The 27,150-nt window shown below is 38.7% G+C and overlaps 1 pseudogene; it reads right to left on the bottom strand.

Moving 5' to 3' along the window:
* The window catches only part of LOC139744120 (proteasome adapter and scaffold protein ECM29-like), a 394,771-nt pseudogene that overhangs the window by 119,791 nt on the left and 247,830 nt on the right, over nucleotides 1-27,150 (bottom strand).

The following is a 27,150-nucleotide window of genomic DNA, read 5'->3' as shown; positions in this document are numbered from 1 at the left end:
CAACCAAAGGATGACTAAATCACGGCGTAAAGACGGCGTTTTCACTGTCAAAGCATCGCGAATAGTGTTGGTAGTGATTCACCGTTGTTGATTCCTCCGAGCTATATACAGCGTAGAACTACGTGAGGAGGTCTAGGACTAGAAGTAGGCCTAAAGCAGCTTCGTTATCTAGATCATCTTAAAAATCAGTTTTAGTTTTCTTAAATAATTCCTAAACTGTACCTGATATGTTGTACTTCTGCTGCAATTTACAAAATTCCTCCGTTACTTGAAGCAGTCACTTTGTCAATTCAGCTGAATTGCATTGATCACAGACATACCACACACAAGCCATCGCATACCACAGATTTCTGTGATGCCATCGGCACCGTGCTAGCTAGTATTGCTACTATGCGCACTGCATACATTCTAATGTGAGAAATTTAGATATCGATAACAGAATCACGAGTGCGTGCAGATCGTGGATTCCCGAATGTACTACATGTGTATATCATGCTAGATAGTAAGCCTTTGCACTGCATTCAGCTTCTCGTAGATTTCTAGTAAAACTACCCCCTTTCCATGCTCTGTACAATCATATTGCAAGAAACTTTACAGGATGGATATAATAAGCACTATATTGAACAGTATTTAAATAGTAGCCATGACAAAAGAAATCATGGGCATACATGTACAATATTGTACATACTCGAGCTGGATTTGAACCTACCGCCTCCTGATCACCGGACAGGCGTTTTATCCACTGAGTTTTCGCCCCACAGCCAGTGCTGGTTCTTGTACAACCCTTACAGCATGCAGCAGGTACTGCATAATCATCCAATGGACGATTTCGAAAGGTGGGCGCTGTGACATAATGTCATACTTTGCTGGATCCCATGTGGTATACAAGATTAAAATATCACTGAAGGTGATTAATACCCCAGCCCCGTGACGACAGTCTTACCCAAGGAATGATCTTTCCTTGATCTTCTGCCATTTAAATGCCGTTACCATGGCAACGCAGCTTCCGACACGTCCGAAAAATAAAATTTTGTATGTCTTGCACATCTTCCCACCAAGACTATTGTGTGTGCCACATTTCATAAGCTTTTGTCAAAAACTGAGGAAGTAGTTCAATCCACAAGATCTTTCCTTGATCTTCCGCCATCAATATGCCGTTACCATGGCAACGCAGCTTCCGACACGTCCAAAAAATATGTCTTGCACATCTTCCCACCACGACCAATGTGTGTGCCACATTTCATGAGCTTCAGTCGAATACAGAGGAAGTAGTTCAATCCGCAAGATCTTTCCTTGATCTTCTGCCATTTATATGCCGTTACCATGGCAACGCAGCTTCCGACACGTCCGAAAAATATGTCTTCCACATCTTCCCACCAAGATCAAGGTGTGTGCCACATTTCATAAGCTTTGGTCAAAAAACTGAGGAAGTAGTTAAATCCGCAAGATCTTTCCTTGATCTTCTGCCATTAATATGCCGTTACCATGGCAACGTACTTTCGGGTACTGTCAAAAAATGCGTCTTGCACATCTACAACCAAAGGCACACATCTGTACCAAGTTTCATGGAAATTGGGCAAAAACTGAGGAAGTAGTTTGCAACACAAAATTTTCCATCATTTTGGCTCATAATATGTGAGCTGTTACCATGGCAACATACTTTTTGTCACTGTCAAGAAATGTGTCATGCTGACCTATATCCTAAGACAAACATTCAATATGAATTCCATGAGAATTGGAAGAACACTGATGAAGCAGTTTTGCCATGAAGCATTTTGCCCTATATTTTACCAATAACATGCCGTTACCATGGCAACGCACTTTTTGCCACTGCGGAAATATGTGTCTTGCACATTAACATATTCAGATGAACATCTGTACCTAATTTCATAAAAATTGATCAAAAACTGTGGAAGGAGTTCGCGACGCAAGATTTGTACCCATTTTTGCCCATAATATGCCGTTACCATGGCAACGTACTTTTGAGTACTGTCAAAAAAGACGTCTTGCACATCTACAACCCAAGGCACACATCTGTGCCAAGTTTTATGGGAATCGGTTGAAAACTGAGGAAGTAGTTCGCGACGCAAGATTTGCAACGGACCGACCGCCCGACCGCCCGCCCGACCGCCCGCCCGACCGCCCGCCCGACCGCCCGACCGACCGCCCGCCCGACCGTCCGCTGATTCCTATATACCCCCTTCAAACTTCGTTTGGCGGGGGTATAATGATTAAACTTGATGAGGGGGTGGTACAGTGTAAGTGCATGAGTAGAAGCTGACGACGCTCGATATGATGACCGCCTCTGCACTACGTCTCACTGCAAATGCTTAGATTGCAGTCAGCATATAATCTATCAGGAACTGGTTAGAAAATAATCCTTCTTGTAAGGAAATGAAATCCCTGCAATTATTTCTATAAAGGATTTCTTATTATTTTTAGAAATTAATGACAAACAATGAAAGTGTTTCAGCTAGATTTGTCTTACAAAGCTGTTCATGGTTCAGATTAAGCGGCGGAAATAACACATGAAAAAATTTGTCACATCAAGTTTTGTTGCACTCAGCGGGGTTCCCGCTAAAGCGGTTCCTGATTAACGGGTCAGCACTGTACTTGGTACATACATTCAGAATTCATAGTGATTGGGTTGAGAAATAAGAATGTTTTAAAAATTGTTAACAAATCACAATGATCAAAGATGATGACATGGAAGCAGAAACATACAAAGAAAGCATGCATAGATTCCTCACAGGTGAACTTGTTAAGCAAGTGGTATTGTACTGGTATTACATAGCTACACATTTCTGAAATATGTGAGCCTCCTACAGCTGTATGTCATCATAACTGTTCAGTGTAATTTGTACAAATTTTTACTTGTTTTTGGTTTTGAGTATTGGTTTCTCTGCTCAAGGACCACAATAAATTTCACAAATCTATAGGGGGCCCACATGTAGCTGCAATTTATGTACTGCATGATGTCAAATTATTAAAATCATCTGGACTTCCCCTCTAATTTGGGGGTTTTGTCTGTCTCCTCCCATCCCATGGCACTGAGATGTGCTCCAGGGGACCTCAAGGTGGCGGTCATTTGCACAAATATCAATTCTATCAATCTACTTATTATTTTAGACATTAATGATGGGCAATGGAAGAGTTTCAGTCAGAATTTGTCCCAATAAAAGCAGTTTATGGTTCCGATTAAGCGGTGGAAATACACACACGACAAAAAAGCTTTGTTTTGTTGCACTAAAAGGGACTGTACAGTACTGGTTGAGGTGAGGATTCAGGTTTATAACATTTTTTTTTTTTGAGATTATGAGAAACTTCTTATGAAATATGAAAGAGCATGTAATTTAAAGAAGGATTCAATGTTTATTTAATGAAAATTGGCCTTGAAATGGCCGAGACATCCAAAAAAGTGATCCTATTAAAATTGACAGGCCACGACTTTTATTGCGGGGATCTCTTTGTTTTTCCTCATTTGTAGATATGTCAGTCATTTCAAAACTGATTTTCATCAATTAACTTTTGATTCCCCCTAGAAAAGTATGCTCTTTAACATTTCATAGAGTGGTTTCTAAATATCTCGCAAAACGTTACAAACTGAATCCTCACCTCAACCCACACTGTATAGTCCCTATAAGTAGGGTTCCTGCTAAAGCAGTTCCTGATTAACAAGTGAGCACTGCAGTAGAATTTTAGCATTATAACCTGAACTCTGTTCCATGACCTAGAAAAATTCCCAAAAGAATCACTATCAGGCAGTACATAGTACATACGTGTATGTATGTTTCATGATGATACCATTTTCAAGATATAGAGGAAAAAAGTGAAATTTCTGCATTTTCATTCAACCTTTGATTCCAAAGCCCGAAACTGTCCAAGAGAGTATTTATCTGGTAATACATGTATACACAAAGTTTCAGACAAATACCTTCAGGCATTGCATGAGTATGTGAGAATTAGTGAAATTTTGAGAATTTGACCTTGACTTTTCACTCCATAACCCAGAAAGTCCCAAGAGAATCGCTGTCAGGCAATACATGCATATGTACTAAGTACCAGGAAGATACCTTGAGCCATTTCTGAGACATGGAAGAAAAAGTGAAATTTTAGCATTTCGCTTGGCCTTTGACCTTTGACCCCACTGCCCAAAACTTTCCCTTGAGAATCTTTATCGGGTAATACATGTATACACTAAGTTTCAAGAAAATACCTTTAGCTTGTCATTGCATAGATATGGAGGAAATAGTGAACTTTTGAGAATTTGAGCTTGACCTTTGACCTTCAGTATGTGCACCAAAAATTTGATAGGTACAACTTCATCGAGTCATATGCCAAGTTTCATTAGGATATCTCACACAGTTTTGAGTTTATGCTGTCCACAAAATTGATTACAGAAGGACAGATGACGGACAACCTGAAAACATTATGCCTCTGGCAACACTTCATAGCAGAAGCATAAAAAATACACTTTCTGTACCAACACTGAGACTCGAGCCTTTGAAATGTTTGTGAAAATGTGAACTTACGATCACCATTAATGAGGCCAATACAATTTATGCCTGCATGCAAAGTATACAATGTCAAGTTGCATTTACAATTTCATATCAATATGACTTGTCCCACAACATTATACTTCCATGAATGGCAAGTCTGCACTCATGCAAGCAGTGCCTTGGCATGGATTATCAATTATTGGTACCCACTGCAGTTGGTCAATGACAAGGTACAGTATTATACAGATACTGACTTACCGGAGGTGGAATATAACATCCTCGCGGAAAGTTACATTTTTGTTCAGGAAAAATATGGTATTACGTGACAAAAATATAACTTCCCAAGGGAAATGAAATGTTATATTCTACGTAAAAAGTCAATATCTGTATTATTATGTGACCTACAGTACAAGAAAAAAATGCAGTATTAAAAGCAAAACGACTTCTCCTTTTTCAAACCAACAGTCAAATTCATGAACGCGCATGACAACAACGCGCTAGTGGTATTCAATCGAGCCATACGAAGATCTAACTATTCGCGTACCGGTAATGTGTTCTTCCGTGGAGCACGATAACTGCAATATCATCGCCCGTAATCACTTTCCTAGAACAGTCGCTATTCAATCATATGTAGGGCCTAGTTTTGTAGCGGTAGAGCTAGATTTTGTAATGACAGTTGTAAAAATTGTAGAAGACTACAACTGCCGCTTTCGGTCTAAAGCAAGCTTGTTGAGATAACATTCATTTGTGCTGATGTATGAGAATGTGAACTTTCTGACAATGTAGGGCCTAATTTCTTGTTTGCGGACACTGGTACGAGAGCTGTAGACCATGAACCTGACCCTGGTTCAGGTCCTGCGCTAGTAGCATAAATAGAACTATCACTATCTAAGATACTTACTCAGTTTAGGCGCTGGTGATGTAATGGGAAATCATTTGGCTTCCCTGTCATGACTGTCTAACATTAACTGGAGTAGTAGGCTCTATAGCTTCCAGTGCACTTTCCAATTCTTTCTCTCTCAAGCGAAGCGCAGCTGCTCATCAAAGCTGCCATACCAGTTACAACAGTTTGCCGAAAACAAGTCTGTTGCAATTTCGTAATTCGTGCTTGTATGTAGTGTGTGTAGTGCATGTGTGATTCTCATACCACTTGTGCACTGTACTACTGTGATACATCGTGCATGGTTGACTTGACTGATCGCGATTGCATTCGTGTGTGCAAAGCGCCTCTGTGTATGTTGCGCGCATCATAACAATTGGTTTTTTGATAACGTCATCCCTCCAGATACAGTATTCATCGCATAATCGGGCATCTGATAATCGGGATCCTCGCTTAAATGATATACGCTTCCCAGAAACATTTCCAACGCACGTTATTTTCACTGGATAATCGGGCGGGGACCTCTGATAAACGGGACAATTTTTCTTCAAGCAATCTTTGATTTTGTTAATATTTTACACAAAAAATCTATCAAAATACCACAACAATATTTCAAAGATTCCGTATCAGTTGTCGTTTGCAACAAACTTACGAAGCAAGCTTCGGATTGGTGTGTTTTGACCTCCGTCCATCCAGTACATGTACATGCATAGCCACGAAAGCGCCGTGTATAAGTATCCATGCCATTGCAAAGCACATGCCTTCGCGAACAATCTTCTCCCCTACATAAGCAAAGCCATGTGCTCGCTTGCAATTCCTACTCGACTCACATCCAATAAAAAACATGCCTCGCTCATACAGCCCAGGCTGTGTGCGTTGTTTAATCTCAGTCATACACTCTGAGGGCAAAGTCCATTGTTATCGCGCGCCTTCGTATCTTAACCGGAGGGCCAAACCCCAAAAAGTCGCTTACTTAACGAGTGAGTTGCACTCTCTCTACAAACTAAGTAGACCATGCTTATTTTCAAGTTTTTATTGTAACAAACAACATTATACTGGTCTACCTAAAAAAATTTGTTGCGAAAGCCTCCAAATCCAAGATGGCGTCCAAGATGGCCGCCATATTTACTGAATTTGTTATTTGAAAGATAGAATTTGATTGAAACTTCAGACTTCAACAAATTTGATGTCATATGAAAGAGAATAAAATTTTCTACAAGTTGATACCATTTTTGTGGGTTATTGTGATAATTGGATTGAGATTTTAAGGAAAAAACACTCATTTTTTGATATTTTTCTGAAAAAAGGAAAATCATGAAAATGCTTGATTCAGCATAAATCACAGAAAAACTGGAGGATTATCTTGAAACGTTTCAAGAATTTTGTTTGACATATAATTAATATTTGGAGAAAAATAGGGGTCAGTACCATTTTCGGTTCAGGAGTTATAATGTCTCGAACTTGAAAACTCACTATGTAAAAAGGCCACTTTAGTTGTGACAAGACCTTGTTGGTCGTAAAAAAAGCCTGCGCGCGCCAATACTACTACATGCACCACTGGCACTGGCGCTTGTAGCAGTGCCAGTGGTGCGTGTAGTAGTCTTTGCAAACGCAGACTTTTTCTTTGACAAACAAGGGTTTGTGCCTGCAAACTAAATTTTCATGCCAAGTGGTAACTCAGGTGACGCTGATTGCTATTATTTCAAAGTAGATTGTTCTGAAGCAGACGAGATGAAGCAAAAAATATCTTTCAAATAGAGGTAGAAGCTTGAAACACTAACCTTGCTACAGAAAGTTTAAAACAAAATTTGGATCAATCACTCAAAAAATTCAAAATTGCAGGCCATCGAAGCTGACATAGTGTATTGCGCCAAAGTAAATGTATCATTTCGATTTTGATACAATTTTGTCTGTATCGCTGTCTATTTATATGGTTTTTATATATTCTGAATATTTTAATGGTATTTCAAACCATCTTAGGTTTTTATGGAGACATTTTTCAGAATGCACCATGAATATTTCTCTAAAAAGTAAAAATAAAATAAAATTAAAAATGTTTCTGAAAACCATGCAGAAATTAACATCTTTCCCATAATATAATCAATATTTGGAGAAAATTAAGGGTCAGTTTTGTATTTGCTTCAGGAGTTATAATGTCTAAAACTTGAAATCCAATTTTACATAATATATATTTGCACGCATCTGTTCCCAAAGACGTCACGGAGGGTCAAATCCAGGATCGTGCTTACTTCTCGAGTTCCACTCTCTCTATAAACAAGACCATACATAATATTAAGTATACTAAGCAATGTTCCGTAAGTACACCTTAGTAGATTTGTTGCAAAAACCTCCAAAGTACAGATGCGGTCCAATAGGGCCGCCGTTTTTATTGAATTTAACATTTCAAACATAAAATTTGATAGAGACATTGGATTGCAACAAATTTGATGTCATTGATTATGAATTAGGAGAGCAAAACTTCCTTAAAGTTGATACCACTTTAGCTGTGTATTGTGATAAATTGGGGGGGGGTGTTGTTTGCTTCTCTTTTTTGGGGGGGATACATATTTTTATATTGTTTTGAAAAAAAGGAAGAAATGTAAAAATGCATGATTTAATATTTATCAAAGAAGAACTGAAAAATTGTTTTGAAACCTGCGATTGAGATTGAGATTTACTGAGATTGAGACATAATTCATATTTCTGGAATTATAGGCAATATCATACACTGTTGACAAGTTAACATCTAAAACTTGAAAAAATTATATTTATGCATTATGAATTTTGCATACAATGTGTTTACATGGTCACATGTAATATTGTTATCGTCTAGTGACTTGCAAGTACCTGCAAACTAACTTTTCATGCCAAGTGGTAGGTGACGCTGATCGCTATTACTGTAGCATTTCATCATAGTAGATTGTTTTGAGGCAGATAAGATTGAACAGAAAGTATTTTCCAAAAAGAGATAGGAGCTTGGAATTTGGCACAAATTTTGCCAATGTGTAATATTTAGCGATAAAAATAGTATCCACACAAAATTCAAGATGGCGGTAATTAATCGAGGTTGTCGTTCAGGCATTATTTACCATTAGTGCACGTAAAACAAAAACCCAACTTTAGTTAATTCCTCAAAGTAATTCTAAACTGTGAGTTAGGGATAGAACAACTAATGTACAAACTTAAATCAGTATAATTAATGCTAAATATTGTTAGATATACTAAATCGATCTGATAAGAATGTCTTTTTATATACTAAATTGTTAACAGTTATCATGGTTTAGGTTATGGTTTCTTGAAAAGAAATGGTGTCATCTCCGTATGTTTTAGGCTTTATTATAATTTTTTTTGCATGGTAGAATGTTTTGTGATACAACTAACCTGCACATATAAATCGAATGTGATATCTCTCCCAGTGGTAAACAATACCTTTAGTGTGTTGCGTGAAAGTTAAATCTCAACTTATAACTTATAATTTGATATATTTTGTTCAATCTTCTTATATTGCTGTCTATTACATGTTTCTATACATCCGAACGATATTGTACTAGTGTAAACCATATTGAGGGTCTTTTTTTTTGGGGGGGGGGGTGGAGCTCATTCCAGTGTTTGGGTAAGGCCCAATTTTTGATAAAAAAGAAATGCTTCTGTATCAAAGATATGCTTTTTTACTTGTATGTTACTCTTCTGTTGTAGAAACGTGAATGATGATGGTATAATATGTGTAATAATGTCTGATGCGCAGATGTCCTTGAAAGCCCTTCTGATCCGAACCCCCCCCCCCCCAAAAAAAAAAAAAAAAATCTGACATGGCGGCAATTTCCCAACTTTGCTCTTAAATGTGTTGTGCGAAATTACTTTTTTCAGTATATTGTTCGAATAAAATTGTCCAAATTGATTAGTCGTGCTGTATATTCACATTTACAAATGAGCATGCTGAAACTGTATTTTAGTGTTATCAGATTTTTCTTACATTGTTTTTAGGCTGATTTCATGTGGGTTATAGTGTCACAATTGATCTGAACTTATGCCATTGGTAGATACTTTCCCATAATATAGATATCAGGATCACTCGAGAGTGAAAATGTTCATTTTCATTCATTTTAGAGTGACCTCGGGGATCACTCGAAGAGTGACGAGTGATCCCTAAGGCAGAGCTCGACACTAACGGTGGTTCGGTGGTTCGATTTCAAGTTTTAGACATTATAACTCCTGAACCAAATACAAAACTGACCCCTGATTTTCTCCAAATATTGATTATATTATGGGAAAGATGTTAATTTCTGCATGGTTTTCATAAACATTTTTAATTTTATTTCTTTTTTACTTTTTAGAGAAATATTCATGGTGCATTCTGAAAAATGTCTCCATAAAAACCTAAGATGGTTTGAAATACCATTAAAATATTCAGAATATATAAAAACCATATAAATAGACAGCGATACAGACAAAATTGTATCAAAATCGAAATGATACATTTACTTTGGCGCAATACACTATGTCAGCTTCGATGGCCTGCAATTTTGAATTTTTTGAGTGATTGATCCAAATTTTGTTTTAAACTTTCTGTAGCAAGGTTAGTGTTTCAAGCTTCTACCTCTATTTGAAAGATATTTTTTGCTTCATCTCGTCTGCTTCAGAACAATCTACTTTGAAATAATAGCAATCAGCGTCACCTGAGTTACCACTTGGCATGAAAATTTAGTTTGCAGGCACAAACCCTTGTTTGTCAAAGAAAAAGTCTGCGTTTGCAAAGACTACTACACGCACCACTGGCACTGCTACAAGCGCCAGTGCCAGTGGTGCATGTAGTAGTATTGGCGCGCGCAGGCTTTTTTTACGACCAACAAGGTCTTGTCACAACTAAAGTGGCCTTTTTACATAGTGAGTTTTCAAGTTCGAGACATTATAACTCCTGAACCGAAAATGGTACTGACCCCTATTTTTCTCCAAATATTAATTATATGTCAAACAAAATTCTTGAAACGTTTCAAGATAATCCTCCAGTTTTTCTGTGATTTATGCTGAATCAAGCATTTTCATGATTTTCCTTTTTTCAGAAAAATATCAAAATATGAGTGTTTTTTCCTTAAAATCTCAATCCAATTATCACAATAACCCACAAAAATGGTATCAACATGTAGAAAATTTTATTCTCTTTCATATGACATCAAATTTGTTGAAGTCTGAAGTTTCAATCAAATTCTATCTTTCAAATAACAAATTCAGTAAATATGGCGGCCATCTTGGACGCCATCTTGGATTTGGAGGCTTTCGCAACAAATTTTTTTAGGTAGACCAGTGGAATGTTGTTTGTTACAATAAAAACTTGAAAATAAGCATGGTCTACTTAGTTTGTAGAGAGAGTGCAACTCGACCTCTGTTTTTAGCTTTTGGCCCCCCAGTTATCTTGTTATCTACTGTCTTTGGTTTCAACTTTCAATACAGTTGTACACTGTGATCTGTGTGTACGTCACAATCTTCCTCAGTTGTGACTGGGCAAAAGTTACGTGATTGAAATGAGGGCTATGAACAGTTACGTATTCAGTGAAATGGGGGAGAGAGTGGGAGGGAGAGCGTGAAAGATGAGAAGGGTTCAATGTATGTGCGAATACGTAACATTTTATGAATCTAGACTATGCGAGCTGACATTGATTACGTGTACACGCGTGTTTGACAGAAGAATCGAACCCGGTTGCGATTACTCTACATCATTACGAGAATGCAGGGAGAGCTGGAGGGTCGCGCCGAGGGGTAGCGTGTTGTGTATTCATGTACATGTACAGTACGTCAGTATGCATGTGTGTGTGCACTACATGTACATGTTGTATGCCGTTAGTGTATGGTGAGTACTCATCGCGAAATCGGGCACCTCGCTTAAAGGGGCCGTGTTTGCTACTCCCGACCTGTCCCGATTATGCGATGAATACTGTATAACGCCATTTGTTTAACGTAGTTGCTGTTATATTCCATGGTTGTACGTAATTTACGTCATGTTATAGAAATATAACGCTTTTCATCCTTGTGACCATGGTCACGTGACAGCATTTTGACCAATCACACATTCCCCAGTCGTTTTTCCCAAAAATATATTTTTTACATATTTTTCGGATATTTTTTTAGTATTTTCTTTAAAAATGCATATTTTTGTGATATTTCATGGAAAAATACTCTAAAAATAGCATATTTTATTCATATTTTTAAAAAATACTCTGAAAATAGCATATTTTTGGGGTATTTTTTCGAGTCTTTAGATGAGATGAATATTTTTTCTATATTTTTTCACCTTTCCTATAAATGTTCTTGTCAGTTGGTAAAAATACTCTAAAAATAAGATATTTTTTTGGTATTTTTGTCAAATTTGACATACAATTTGTATTTTTTCTGTATTCCTTTTCAGCGTAATTAAAACAAATTAATAAACAAAGCATTGAAAGCACCGCGAGAGGAGGAGATTGTTTTGGTTTTGGCATGGGCTATGTAGCTCCATGGTGCGTGTGTGTGTACATGTGTGTACGTGTGCATTACACATTGTCAGCACCGGCAAACTGGGAATGCTCTCCTTCTTATTCCTGTATTTTCGTTATTTACGGGTCAATTTTTTTCGTTCGAAATGTAAAATGGACGACCATAGAATTTCTCAATAGAATATAAAATTGAAAACTTTAGAAAGGATAGAGAAAATTGAGTTCACTTTGAATGGTCTGCCACAGGCAGATATCCTTATCACGCTCTTACCTAATACGACAGCTGCTGGAGTCATTAAACCCTGGCTTGGCCTCCAGGTTTGTCACGCCTGAGCAGAAAGTTAATTTGCAATGGACAAATACTTCGACTCCCAACTCCCAAACGAAATATCTTTAGCGAGGTATAGCACCCCATCAGCTTCGTGGAAGTGGGGTCTCGCCTCAAACGAGGAATTGACGGCATGCCCAAATTATAAAGGCTTTAAAAATAGCAAGAAAACATATTTTTACAGTATTTTTGGGCTGCAGCAGCACTATGTGACAAAAAATATTCAAAAAATATATCTTTTACATACAGTATTCGGTGTTCCAAAACTGTACGAAAAAAAAAAATATTTTCAAAAATATATTTTTACGGTATTTTTCTTATATGTTTTGGATATTTTTAAATACAAAAATATTGTAAAAATATATTTTTGGGGTGATTTTTGGAATATTTTTACAATATTTTTGTGATATTTTTTTTTCGAGCAGGGTTGGTATCTATATACACTAGGTCATATAATATAATGTAATAATTCTTTTGGGTTTGTATGTCATTTATCCTTGAAACCATTACAAGAGAAATTCGGTTCCTGTGAACGCTATATGCAACTTAAATGAGCTGTGGCTGTAGTGACCATGCTGTGTATGTGTTACAGATATATGAAAAGTGTATACAGTCAAACCTGCCTTAGCTGCCACCTGTCTATAGCGGCCACTGAAAAATCCCTGCAAGAGAAAAGCCCTGTTAAAGGGTGTGCACTGTTCTGGTTGAGGTAATGATTTAGCTTTTAACATTTTGCGAGATATTCAGAAACCACTCTATGAAATGTCAAAGAACATGCAATTCTAGTGGGTAGCAAAAGTTTATTTGATGCACATCAGTTTTGAAATGGCTGAGATATCCAAAAACAAGGTGAAACAAAGAGATCCTAATTAAAGGCGTGGCCTGTCGCCTTTTATTATCATCACTTTTTTTGATATCTCAGCTATTTGAAAACCAATTTTCATCAAATAAACATTGAATCCTTCTTAAAATTACATGCTCTTTCATATTTCATAAGAGGTTTCTCATTATCTCACTTAGAAATGTTAAAAACATGAATCCCCACCTCAACCAGTACTGTACAGTCGCTTTAAAGACCCTGTGTATAGCGGCCACCTGTCTAATGCGGCCATCAGCCACAAATTTTGTTTCCCGCAGTAGATTTTAGCCTGTCTATAGTGGCCACAGACCCGATGGAGCCGTAGCCGAGCGGATAATTCAGCATGTTTTTCTGCTTTGTAGCCGTGCCAGTCATTCATGGGCAATGCTCAGTGATTGCCACCGCTGCATTCATCACTCATTCAGTCATAAATGCACTAGTCTAGAGTTGGGCTGTGTATTCATTGACTTTATACCAGGCCTATTTTGTTATAAATCAAGACAAGAAGTTATACTGAATACAAATTTTTATATTTTTCAGTCTAACATTGAAAAAAAATTGTTCTAGAAAGGCTGCAAAATGGGTCGATTTCCCCTCACTCACGGCCTCGGAATCCGTCTAGAATTCAGCCACTTACTTGATGAGTGACACATTCCCCTGGTGTAAATGCACCGGCTCTTTGTATATGAGTTTGCGTGCAGTCACGGTGAATGAATTTCAAGCAATCTGATACTTTTATTGATGCAAAATGGCTTTAGACAATCTCGACATCAGTTTTGAGGATGAAGACAAGAGTAATCTTGAAACCAGCGACAAATATGATGAAGATTTGGAAGAGTGTGGGGATGTGAAAGACGATGTGCTAGCGGCAGAAGTAGGCGGTGGTGCTGCAGCCCGGCTAAGCTAAGGTATCAGCATTAGCCTGCTCCCTGGCAGGCCAGGGTTGAGGCAGACGAAACGGGACAGCTGGACAAATGGGTGATTATGTAGGGCCTACTGTCGTATATCCATGTAGACATCTCAAATGGCGTAGAACAAAATTACATCAAACTCACAGGACATACTTAAATTACTTAAAATGCATTAATTAATTACTTAATTATTACGATTACTCATGTGAATTTGAACAAAATGGTTTGAGGGAAAGCAACACTTAATACAAACTCAGTCTTCGCGACAGGTTGCGGCGTACACTGTCTGCACAATCTAACATGTTAGAATTGAAGTTAGCTTTAACGTTAGACCTGTTCTACTGACGGTGTGAGTGATACCAAAGATCCTTAATGGTGATTCCGCCACTCTTGGTTGGAATACAGTATTCATTTGTCATCTTCTTAAATAGGGTTGTAGACGGATCTTTCTCTTCTCGTTGGGCTTCTTATCTAACGATAGTAGGCCTAACAGTGATAGTACTAACATTAGTAAACATGGCCATTTTCGAGCGAGGAGGCCTAGCTGGCTAGTAACAATACAGACAATCTTCTTGTATTTATTGCCATGCAGAACTGACTAGCCAAAATGCTCTAAAAAGGGTATTTCAGCCTCACTGAATCAGATCTAGTTGAACATCTAAGCCTACCTGATTGATGTTTGACTTACCTATTTTATGAATTATTCCGATAAAGTGTGTGTGTTTTTTTTCTTGCACAGAATCTCACAGCTGCCTTCCAACACACAGCGCCATTCAAACCCCCAGAACGCAGTGCAAGTGGTCACTGCATTTGCAGTACGGCATAGGTTATGTGCAGGCCCATGCACAGCGACCACACCACAGCAGTCGATTCGAAGGGTTTTGAACAGCACTGTGTTTTGGAAGGTAGATGTGAGATCTGTGCTTAATTCATAAAATCGGTGAGGTAAACATAGATAAGGGATATATTAGGCTTGGACATTCCACTAGAGTTGATTCAGTGAGGATAAAATGCCCTCTTAGTATAAGGCCGCCTGATCTTAGGATTGATTTCTGCGCAAACACTAACATGCACATACGCCGTGCAAGATATTTCGCAGCAAAGATGGTTTAGAGCAGAGCTTTGGGTGCACTATTATGTTTGTTTTGCAGTTTGCCGCTGGGCTGTCAGTCGTACTTCATTCAACAACGTACTTCATTCCACACTGACGTCATCCAAAAGGGAGCCGAAATCGTTGCTGTTTCTCGGTCGGGAAAGGTCTGATTAAGCCTTTGGGTATCTAAAATGCCATATTGACATTGTTCATGCTCTTAGCTTTCTATTGCTGTATGATTTGCTGTATTTCAGAAATTTCAACAGGCAGTCGGTTTAAGCTTTCTTCACGACTGTACACATGCTACTGTGCTATAATTTCATGAACACCAGCACTGTTCAATGCATGAAACACATGTGTGTATATGTATACACACATACATGTAAGTACTTACAGATGTATACAATGATGATACATGTACACGTAGGCAATGTACACAAAGTTGGATAACCTGTCTATAGTGGCCACCTATCTATAATGGCCACTTTTTTCGTCTCCCTTGGGTGGCCACTATTGACAGGTTTGACTGTAATAGCTACCGTGTACGACGTGAAAGACACACGCTCTTCTGCGAGTTTAGCAAGTTCCCACATACACGTACAGCTCAACTGGTGATAAAGCGATTAAACTCCAAAGTCATGCAAATATCAATCAACTACTTTTATAATAGTCTTGCTCAAAAACTTACTTGCATGATATGCAGACAGTAGATATTGCTTTCAACAGTTCATCCTGGAAAGAAAGAAATATGAGACACAAAGCTTACTGAAAATAAGTTAGATACAATTGTACAATCATAAACATGACAGCAAACATGGGTCAAACCCACTAAATCGGCATAAATTCTTATTTGATTTGGTGTCCCCTGACTCTTCTGCCGGCATTTTAAAGAAATCCCAGACTGCAGAACATGATTCTTGCATCTCATCTATTCAGTGGCATGTGTTTGAAAGTTGAAAGCATATTTACAGGGAAATGAAAACTGAATAATGTATTATGGCCTGCTGAGTGAGGGCTTTAACCCTAACTAGGCCGGGGGGTCTTCGAGGCCCCTCCCTCGACGTTCCGCGCGATGTGTCGCATTCGCAAAAAGCTATCGCCGTGACGTTTCATGACTTTTTTCTTTCGAGTCTCCTGCATCTTTTGACACCAAATTTGCGACGCCCGGGCGCGCGGTTCCGAAGTTACGCACAAATATGTACATGCATGTCAGACCAAAAATTGCTCAAAAACGTGAATTCGTGTACAGTTTCAATGCAAACTGTGCTTACAGGCAAATTTCATAGAAGCATGATTATTTTGGTGTTTTATTGATTAAAATCAATGAATAACATACATGTATTTTCTTGTTCGGAGCGATGTCGCGGACAAATTTCATCGAAAGAACAATGTAAAACATACAGTCGAAAAAACAAAGAAATACATAAGAAATTCAAAAAACAATAAAATACTTAAGAATTTTTTCTGATATCACAATTTTTTTGCTACATTTGCTAAGGACACTAAAAAGAATATTTACACAAAAAATGTGCCTGTTTTGAGCTTTATTTTGTGATTTATACCAAATAACCTGATTTCATGCATCATTATGCATAAATTAACATAATTTAGCATAAATAATAAGTTTTTGAAAAATTAACTCCATGGTATTTTAGATTACATCATAGCAAATGTGTGTGCCAATTTTCGTCGCAATCGCGCGGTCGAGACCTGGAGGGGGGGCCTGGGAGGCCCAACCCCGGCTCTATCAACTACAATATGTATCTAATAGCCCGGCCTAGTTAGGGTTAACTGAAAAACCCCTGCTGCTAGAAAAAAAAAATCTTGCCAGTGTAAAGTATTGACAATCAAAATTCAAAAGATATTCTTCTAAAAACTATGTTTATACATACACTTTTGATTGTTCATCACAGATATGAAAGATTGTCTTGTTTGTGCTTTGGATTCCGTCATTCACCACCCATAACTTGTCTAAAATTTTCTGCAACATACATTGTTTCAAGGTTGTATATAGTGGGCATAAAAGGTCAGATATTTTGTTTAATTAACCATTTTCTGTTTCACAGTAGTCAGGGATACAAGAACTGATTACATCAGCACTGATAAACGAGAATATTTTCTGCCATGTACTAAAATCATTTGGTCAGAAAAACAAAGCTGTGTAACACACCTCACCATGGTTGGTGGGTTTTCAGAAAAGCATGTGCATGGGGCCTTTCTCTATTTTTAGGTGCTGACTTTCACAAGGTAACCAAGACCCCGTTTACAGTGCGGGGCTGGGCCGAGCCCAGCCTCAATTGCGGGGCCAAGCCCCGCAATTTTGTCCGTTTACACTGCCGGGCTCAGCCACGCTTTTAATTCAAACCTTTCAATATTTTGTCGTAGTGGCGCTCTGCTTGTAAACAAACGCAATTTGGTATAGTCTGGTTTTCAGACCCTTTGCCGACTGGATTCCGTGGCGACGAAGTCGCCGTTCGGGCAAAGGCCTTTGCCGAAGGAAAAATCCTTTGCAGGACAAAACCACCTTAAACTATACTAGTTTTTGACGTTGAGGGGGTTAATATCCTGAACAGCGAAATAGTACGGGCAGAGGGTTTGGAAGCCAGACTAAAATTGGCCGCGCATTTGGCCCAGTTTGCGTTTACACTGAGAAAAGGCCGGGCTCGGCCGAGCCGCGGCCGAGACCACCTCCAGAGCGTGGCCAAATGCGCGGCCAATTTTGGCCCCACATTTGGCCTTTTGCGCGTTTACACTGAAATGAAGGCAGGCTCGGCCGTGGCCGAGCCGCAGCCGAGCCTCGCACTGTAAACAGGGTCCAATAGAGAAACAAGGAAAAATTCCAGCTTTATACGCAGACATATGTCATTAAATAAATATTTTGAAACATACATTATGAAACATACATTACCAATTTGATACATTCTTTCCAGGAGTGAAGGCTGTGCATAGTTATGACCTCAAAATGACAATCATTTCATTTTGAGATTTTAGAGAAATATCTTTGGAACATTTCAAATCTATACATTAAGCTGATCAAATTTTGAATGAAGCATTCTTTTTTTAACTTATATCCCTCACTCTAGGGCCACAATGCATACTGCTGGCTTTATTTCCCTTTAAATCTGTTTCAACTTCATTAGCAATTGCTACTGAGTAGATGAGGTGAAAGAATCATGGTCTGCAATGTCTTAATTCTTCTGAATAAAAATGTGGACAGTATAATCAGAATTACTGAAATTTCAGAATTATGCCAATTTAGTGGGTTGAACCCTTATGTTTGTTGAAGACATGCTATTCAACATTATAAAACTATATAAAAAAAAACTTTCTTGAAGCCTCAAACAATGGAGGAGGTTTTATTTGGTTTCTCTTCAATCATTGCTAAAAAAAATTGGGCAATTTCTCACATCTGACAGTCTTTTCATGCTTATCACGCCACATTGAAGCCTCAGAAAATGATGAGAGATGTGAAAACAAACAGGGAAATGATTGATGGCTGCTGAATTTGCATGCTTAACTCTGGCTTTCATGTTGCTCCCAATTCAACACACTGCTTGCAATGTAGCCTGATTGGACATGTGATTCACTGGATCTCATCTTCTTGAGAAAGAAGTCTATAACTGTGTCTCGTGTCTATTTTCTTCTTCTTTTCCCCATCCTTATGGGTAAAACTGTGGGACCTCCAGATATTTCTTTCTAACCTTCTTCGCATATGTAGTTGCTCCCTTTGAGCAATTTGGCTAAAGATGAGCTAGAGATATGATTTAAATTTCTCTACCAATAGACCCTTACAAGATGATTTCCTGCAGATTATAAACTAATTAATAATGTGGTGATCATAGCTCAAACCTGTGAAAAGTTATTGAGAGCTTGCAATATGCGACAAGTTCACCTTAATAACATATGTGTGGTGTGAGTGAATGCAGTAATGCTAGAAAAAGACATCAATTAGAGTTTGAGGAAAATTGCAAAATCTATTCAAAAGTTATGAATTTTTGAAGTTGAGTACTGCCATGGCTGGATGAGAAGACTACTGCAGTTTGATATGTCACATGCGCAGAACGATATAAAGAAAATATTAGGAAAATTTAACATATTTTCACTTTTCTCACATAAAAGAGCACTTAACTTGCATCTTTCAGAAGACAAAGGAATATCATGACTGTTACCATACGTTTGTAAAAAGTCGAGGGAATGTAAACTTTTAAAAAAGTGGAATTCTTTTCATATTTTCTTTATATCCTTCTATGCATGTGACACCAAAAACTGTAGTAGTCTTCTCATCCAGCAATGGCAAGATGGAAATTTCAAAAACTCACAAACTTCTGAACGGATTGTCTGATTTTCCTCAATCTTTCACTGATGCGTTCAACTAATATTGCTGCATCCACTTGATACACATACAGGGTGAACTTGTCCTTTACATCAAGGAAAGTTCATTGACATTTTAAAACTACTGTCATCAATGTAATTCCTCATAGCAATACCTTTGTTTGATGATTCTACAGAAGAAGATTTTAAAAGATTTCCTTAATTTGGGGACCTTGTCCCTCCCCCCCCCCCCCCCACCCCCCGGCTCATCGTCTGATCCACTATGAACAAACTTGAAACTACAGTTACCAATCTAAACTCATAGCACATCAGCTTATTACTTCAACCATTCCTAAATACCCCTATTCCTATTTAATTTTCTCTTATCGGTCACTCATCGCAAGCGAAGTTTATTGCTTCTGACTATTCACCGAAGTGTATCAGATCGCAGTATGATGATATCTGACTTATGTTGGCCGACTATCGGGTCAGTGTCAGACAGGTCGGGTGGTGATCCGATGAGGCAAGATCTTCCGATGAGGATCACACGCGACATGTCTTACACTCACCTGATAGTCGACCAACGAAGTCGGATTCATCAAACTGTGATCCGATACACTTCAGTGGCTGGCTGGAAGCAACTTACTTTGCCTCCGATGAGTGACCGATGAGAAAACATCTCTGTAGAATGGGGGCAGGTATATTGTTCGGAAATGACAATATACCAGGAATGAATGAATGAATGAATGAGCAGTCCTCAGAGAATCTTCAATGTCTCCAAACAAGATTCTTTTTCTGCCCATCGACAAAGAACAGACAAGTTGGTAATCCACCTGTGACAAATCAGTCGAGTGGAACATGTTTCCCCTTTCCACGGTCAACGGTCAACAATGCAAACTATCATCTACATAGGACGTTCTAGCGGCACATTAAAAAAGCATATTCTTGTCCGCTCGATTTTCGCTGTGCAATATGTGAACGTATTGAACGAAAAGCTTAGGCTAATGCATTAATTCCCCATAGGCTACTGTTGTTAGTGGCCGTGCAATGATTATATGTGACCGTGCATCACAAAACAAACAAAAAGTCGCAGCCTTTGATTTTACATGAGGACTCAAAAAAGATGGAATGGGTCAACCAAGTCAATGTTGAGTTTTTCATATTTTCTGAATGAGCTATCCTTCTACATTATTCTTTAGTTTGGGATCATAACATGAATGGGAAAGTGTGTTTTCAGCAGTTTTTCTACAACCCTTTTTGGGGGGAGAGTAGAATGATCAGGGATATCTTAGATGCCCCTTTTCATTTCTTGAAATCGTTTGCACACTCTTCACTTTCAAGTCTAATATCTTTTGAATGGATAATGCTACTGCTTTGAAAGTTGGCATTAATCATGGACAGAATGTGTTAATAGAGCATGCCCAATTTCAGCTTAATCTGATCATCCCTTCATTGTTGTTGCTCTGATGGTTTACATCCTGTGTTTTGTCCCTTTCATCACAGCAGCTATCGTATGGCTTGGTAAGGATTAAACACTTGAATAGACCCTGTACTTCACAGCCTCTCTTCTCAGTTCACACTTTTCCAGAGTGTGTGCTTTCTTTCCAGTGTTTAGATACATGTAGGTTAGGGAAGTCCATTTGAGTTGAGTTATACATCATTTTAAAGCTTAGAGTCTGCTCTTTCAGAATCTGCCCTTAACTAAAAATCCATATCTGGCGACTTTTTGTTCATTTTGTGATGCAGGGTCACATATTATATTGGATGGCAATGAATGACATACCAGGGAATATTGCACCAATTTGGGCCAGTATTGCACAAATTGATAATGAGTGCAATATTGGCCCGAGCGAGTGCAATATTCATATAATATTGGATGGCTATGAATGTGATACCCTGGAATATTGCACGAGTTAGGGCCACTATTGCACAAACCGAAGATGAGTGCAATTTTGGCCCTAACTCGTGACATATTCCCTGGTATTCCCTGAATTAATGCCATCCAATATAATTATTATCATCAACAATCATGTAGAGAAGGCATAAACGGCACAGAAATACTGTAGGCCTACTTCTAGTTGTCTTTGAAGTTGACTCAGCAGTCCCATCCCAGCACTGAAAGGGGAAGCCCCTAAAACTGCATATGAAGCCAGCAACTAGTAAGATGTTTGCGCGCTTGTGAATTGTAACAAAATTTTGTGCACTAGAAGCAAGCATTTGCACACTCAGCAAGCACTCGCGCAACATATGACACAAAATACAGTGTATTATTGAATGGCCAGTAACAACGGTAGCCTATGTGGAATCAAAATGTTGGCCTATGCTTTTCGTTTCATATGCTCTAATATTGAGCGGTAAAAATTGAGCGGCCAACAATACCTGTTTTTAATGCGCCACTAAAACGTACTGTATAGATGATAATCCCTGGTATTCCATGAATTAAAGACATCCAATATAATTATCATTTATAATAATTATCTAGAGAAGGTATAAACTGTAAAAAAGAACTGTACTTCTACTAGACTTATGCTTATACCCCCATTCCACAGAGATTTTTTCTCATTGGTCACTCAGTTGATGCTGCACTTGAAAAAGAGCGACTCGCAATGTACTTGCAAATAGCAAGATGTTTGCATGCTTGTGAATTGTAACAATTAGAGTTCGCGCACACGCAGTGTAGTACAGTTGAACATAGACAGTGTTCGCGCATGCAGCAAGCGCTCACACAACGGACGAGACAATGCAATACAGTGTGTTATTGCATGGCCACTAACAACAGTAGCCTATGGAGAATTAATGATTATAAATAATAGTTACATTGAATGGCCTTAATTCATGGAATACCATGGAACACTGCACTTGTTAGGACCAATATTGCACTCATCTTCAGTATGTGCAATATTGGCTCTGACTCATGCACTATTCCCTAGTATCACATTCATTGCCATCCAATACAATATAAATATCTCTCGGATGTGAAATATGAATAGAGCATGTGCTGCAGTTTCGCAAACTCGATTTGTTGTACATTATAAGGGCGAGTCTTATAGTAAAATAAGAGCACTACAACAGTGAAAGAGGTAAATTAGACAAAAATACTTGCAGTTTTGATGCAGAAAATGAATAAATAACATATTGTACTGTACTGTATTGTACGTATTAACATATTGTATCATCGGTTGCCAAAGGGTCAAGCTTATAGCTTATTATTGGCAACCGTTTTGTATGGTAATTCATAACACATGTACTGCAATTGTCACAGCTGTATTTGTAATCAAAATTGTTGAAATTGTAGAAACTAGCTATAATGAGTATCATATTTGTATATATTATGTTTATGTTGATAAAAAAAAATTGTAAATGATGCCATACAGAGAATAAATAATTCGAATCAAAACAGCGAATGAAGAAACTCAAATATTTTGATGAAAGTCATTTTCCTGGTCAGCATAACAGAAATAAACATGAATTTAAGCCACAAGGCAGGCACTCTTGTCTACATTTTGGGAACCTGGCACACTAGGTTACTGTATATGAGTTGACGCTACAGGAACCTTGCACATGTATACCAGGTTCCTGTAAGGAAAATTTAGGCCAGAATTCACGAAGGTGGTACAATTGGTACCATGGTTTAAACGATGGATTAAGACCATAGTTTTTTTATGGGGCACCAAGTGTCGCATGGCCTATTTCGTTACAAAATCAGGTATTTCGTAGACGAAATGATCACTTCGTTACGAGGTGTTATATTTCGTAATGAAATGAACATTTCATTGACGAAATGGCCATGTGACACTTGGCGCCCCATAAAAAACTACGGTCTCTGTCCATGGTTTAAACCATGGTTTCAATTGTACCACCTTCGTGAATTCGGGCCTTTAGGTTTGACAGAAGATTTGTAAAGATTCCTTAAAGGGGACCTCTAGATGATTTTCAGATTTTTACATCTGAACAACTCTGAATTAGCTATACTGAGTACAGAGTTTCAGAATTTATAGTGATTGAGATGAGGAATAAGAATGTTTTCGAAATTTATAACAAATTGCAATGAACAAGGATGATGACATGGCAGCTTCAACATAAGAATGCAAGAGTTGGGACTCAAGGAAGTAGAACAAAGAAGAAGGCATGCAAAGATTTTACACAGGTGAACTTGTAAGCTAGCAGTATTGTAATGGGAATTACTTTGCTACAATTTTGAAATATGTGAGGCTCCTATGTCGTCATCATCATTGTTCGGTGTAATTTGTTCACGGTTTTTCTAAGACCCTGTTTACAGTGCGAGGCTAGGCCGCGGCTCGGCTGCGGCCCAGCCCACCTTCATTTCAGTGTAAACGCGCAAAAGGCCAAATGCGAGGCCAAAATTGGCCTCGCATTTGGCCACGCTCTGGAGGTGGTCTCGGCCGCGCACGGCCGAGCCTGGCCTTTTCTCAGTGTAAACGTAAACTGGGCCAAATGCGCGGCCAATTTTAGTCTGGCTTCCAAACCTTCTGCCTGGACTATTTCGCTGTTCAGGATATTAACCCCCTCAACGTCGAAAACTAGTATAGTTTAAGGTGGTTTTGTCCTGCAAAGGATTTTTTCCATCGGCAAAGGCCTTTGCCCGAACGGCGACTTCGTCGCCACGGAATTCATTTGGCAAAGGGTCTGAAAACCAGACAATACCAAATTGCATTTGTTTACAAGCAGAGCGCCACTACGACAAAATATTGAAAGGTTTGAATCAAAAGCGCGGCCGAGCCCGGCAGTGTAAACGGACAAAATTGCGGGGCCCGGCCTCGCAATTGAGGCTGGGCTCGGCCGCGGCTCGGCCCAGCCCCGCACTGTAAACGGGGTCTTAGTATTGTTTCTCTGCTCAAGTAATACAATAAATTCCGCAAATCTACACATGGAGCTGTTGATTTATGTACTAAGTGATGCGAAATTATGAAAATCGTCTGGAATGCCTCTTTAATCTGGGGGTTTTGTCTGTCTCCCCCCCCCCCCCCATCCTGGGACAATGTGCTCCAGGGGAATGCCAAATTGAGGAATGGTGACCATTTGTACAAATACATGTATATATTCTATCACCCTAGCAAGAATACCTGCCAAGTTTGGTGAAATTTCACAATGTGTTTCAAAGAAAATGAAACTGTAAAATTTAGGTCCCAATTTAGATCCCCACGGGGCCTCGAATGGGACATGCCTGTACATACCACAAGTAAACTTGAAACTGCAGTCATCAATGTACTTACTAATAGCATTAACTTGGCTCTATCACTTCTAATTCTACAGAAGAAGATTGTTAAAGAATCCTGGAGTTTGGGCACTTGGGACATGATGTCCACCTGAACAAACTGCGATCCTATCCCCCTAGGGACGTTATATGCCAAGTTTGGCAAAAGCTATCATGGGCTCTCCAGGAAGAAGGTGAAAATGTAAAATCTTTACGAACGACGCACTATGCACACCGGATGCTGCATGACGAATGATCGCAATAGCTCACTTAAGCCTTTAGTTGGATGAAAATATTGAATTAAAGAGTCTCATGCAAATTACTGTTTATCTACTTCGAACCTGCTTAGCAAGTGGGATCACCACCGGAAATTCATAGCTGAGATATCAAGCCTTGAAAGTGATATGTTCAGCATAAGAAGCCCAATCATTTCATGCAAATGTATGTCTATTTTTGTCCATCCTTCTGACTAAATCCTTGCTACATGAGCCAAGTAAAATAAAAACCACAACCAGAATTTTCTTTAATCATGCAAACAAGATGTACATGTAGGCCATACAGAACAACACAAACCAATGTACATGTGTTGTATATAATGCCCCTAGTACCCTCATAAGGGCATTAAAATGGTAAACAAGAGACCTTTCACTCGCAAGGAAACTTCTTAAAGTGCCCTTTGCAAGAACTTCTAAATATATGGGTGATTGTTAAAATATCAAAATGATTAAAGAATAAACCAATCCAATCAGGAATTCATCTTTTCTCTCACTGCAATCATTTTACATTAATTTCCTTTTTGAAGGAAACTTCTTAATTTAAGGCATATAGATACATGTATGCATTGGCACATACTTTTTATAAAGCTACATTTACATGTTACATACACAGTAGTTATATTTAGTCATACAGAAGAGCAGCAATGCTCCCGGTAGTAGGAACTAAAGACTCTGTTAAAACGGGGGCCTTAACCCGTTGAGGACAAGTCCCGAGTTATTCGGGCAGGTGTCTATGGGAAATGTGTGTTGTAGCAAAATCAGTCCGTCCTCAATGGGTTAATGTGTTGATTTGCCCATTTAATTGACTATTTGAGAGCTTCAAATGATTACAGTGGAAGTTCCTAATAATCAAAGTGTATTGCAGCAATATGGTTTTAATGAAAAGGGTTCTCTTAGAATGTGGACAAGAACAATACATTATAATGTCTTAGAACAGCATATTTGACCTACCTTCCCATTCCATGTTCTGCCTTGAAGCCCATCCAACAGGGCACCAAGAAGAAGGCTTAGCTGGGAAGGCTGTATCCTAGAACCAAGCTTAGTTGCAACTGTGCTCATAGCACGGGCTGCCTGAGCCTTGCGTGGCCATGACTGTAACCTCAGGCACTCCTTGGTTATAGTCACAATCTCAGTCAGGTATAGGCGGATGCCACCCTCTGTGCCTGGAAAAGGATGCAATGATGATACCCTAGACATGTCAAAGGATGAATGTACACTGTTCCAGGTTGGATTTTGGAGTAAAACTTTTACTACAGTATCCACATAGGGTGGTGATTTGGCTCAGTTGGTAGCATGTCTGCCTCCAGATCCCCCTCCTCGGGGGGTCAAAGTGGTCACACCCTATGTATTCCTATGCATGGTGCCAAAAAGTGGGGGACCTGAAAAACCTGTTATGAGGAGAATCAAATAAAAACAAGATGTCAGAGACAATTTCAGGGTCTGTACATCAATGTTTGTGTATGACAAATCTTATGTCACTTAACAGAAACTACCTACATTTTAGCAACCTTTGAGAGAATGATAAATCACTGAGCAAAGTAATCAAGAGTTTACACAAGGCAAGCACCAAGTTGCGTCTTGCATCCATATAGCAATCTGTGAGTATAATTTTTTAAAGGACAAAGAACATGAAATATAAATCAAGAAAATCATATAAGGTGTCAAAGCAGAGGGAAATGTCTCCTGAACCAGTTTTTAAATGTAACTTATTAAAAGATATTCGCGCCACTGAGAAATTGCGAATTAAAACTGATTGATTCACCCCAGTGATTTTTGCCCCAGAACAGCTGTCTTTTTTGAGCCCTAAATTATTATGTCATGCAAGGCTCTTCACAGCTGCTGTGCGCATTGAACTGTTATGGCGTGTTTACACCAAGCATGGTACGGGCAACGGGTCGGGTTTTTGCTATGGTGTGCCAAAAGGAACCATGTCTGGTTCTGTTACAATATCACTTCTACGCTAATAATTTTGTTACAAGATTAATCTTCTACTGGTGATTTTGTTGCTGTTGATTTTAACATAAGAATAACATTTTGGTGATTTTGTGCTGAATTACTATATTTCTTAACAGAACCAGACATGATTCCTTTTGGCGCACCATAGCAAAAATCATGACGGTTGCCGCTACCATACTCGGTGTAAACGTGCCCTTACTACCATCCCTTTGGTTACTGATACTCAGTACACAAGCAGCTATTGGGTTATTGAGCACCGTACCAGTACTAGCTCCTATAGCTAGTACAGTGGATGCATTCTAGCTGGCCGGTCGCCAGCAGCAAGCTAGCAGCATGTAGCAGCAGAAGCTGTAAAG

Source organism: Diadema antillarum, unplaced genomic scaffold, assembly GCF_040938485.1.
Source record: "Diadema antillarum isolate AM-2024a unplaced genomic scaffold, OU_Dant_1.0 seq00001137_RagTag, whole genome shotgun sequence".
Lineage (NCBI taxonomy): Eukaryota > Metazoa > Echinodermata > Echinoidea > Diadematoida > Diadematidae > Diadema > Diadema antillarum.
The sequence above is the reverse complement of the archived record's forward strand: the minus strand, read 5'-3'. Positions and strand labels throughout refer to the sequence as shown.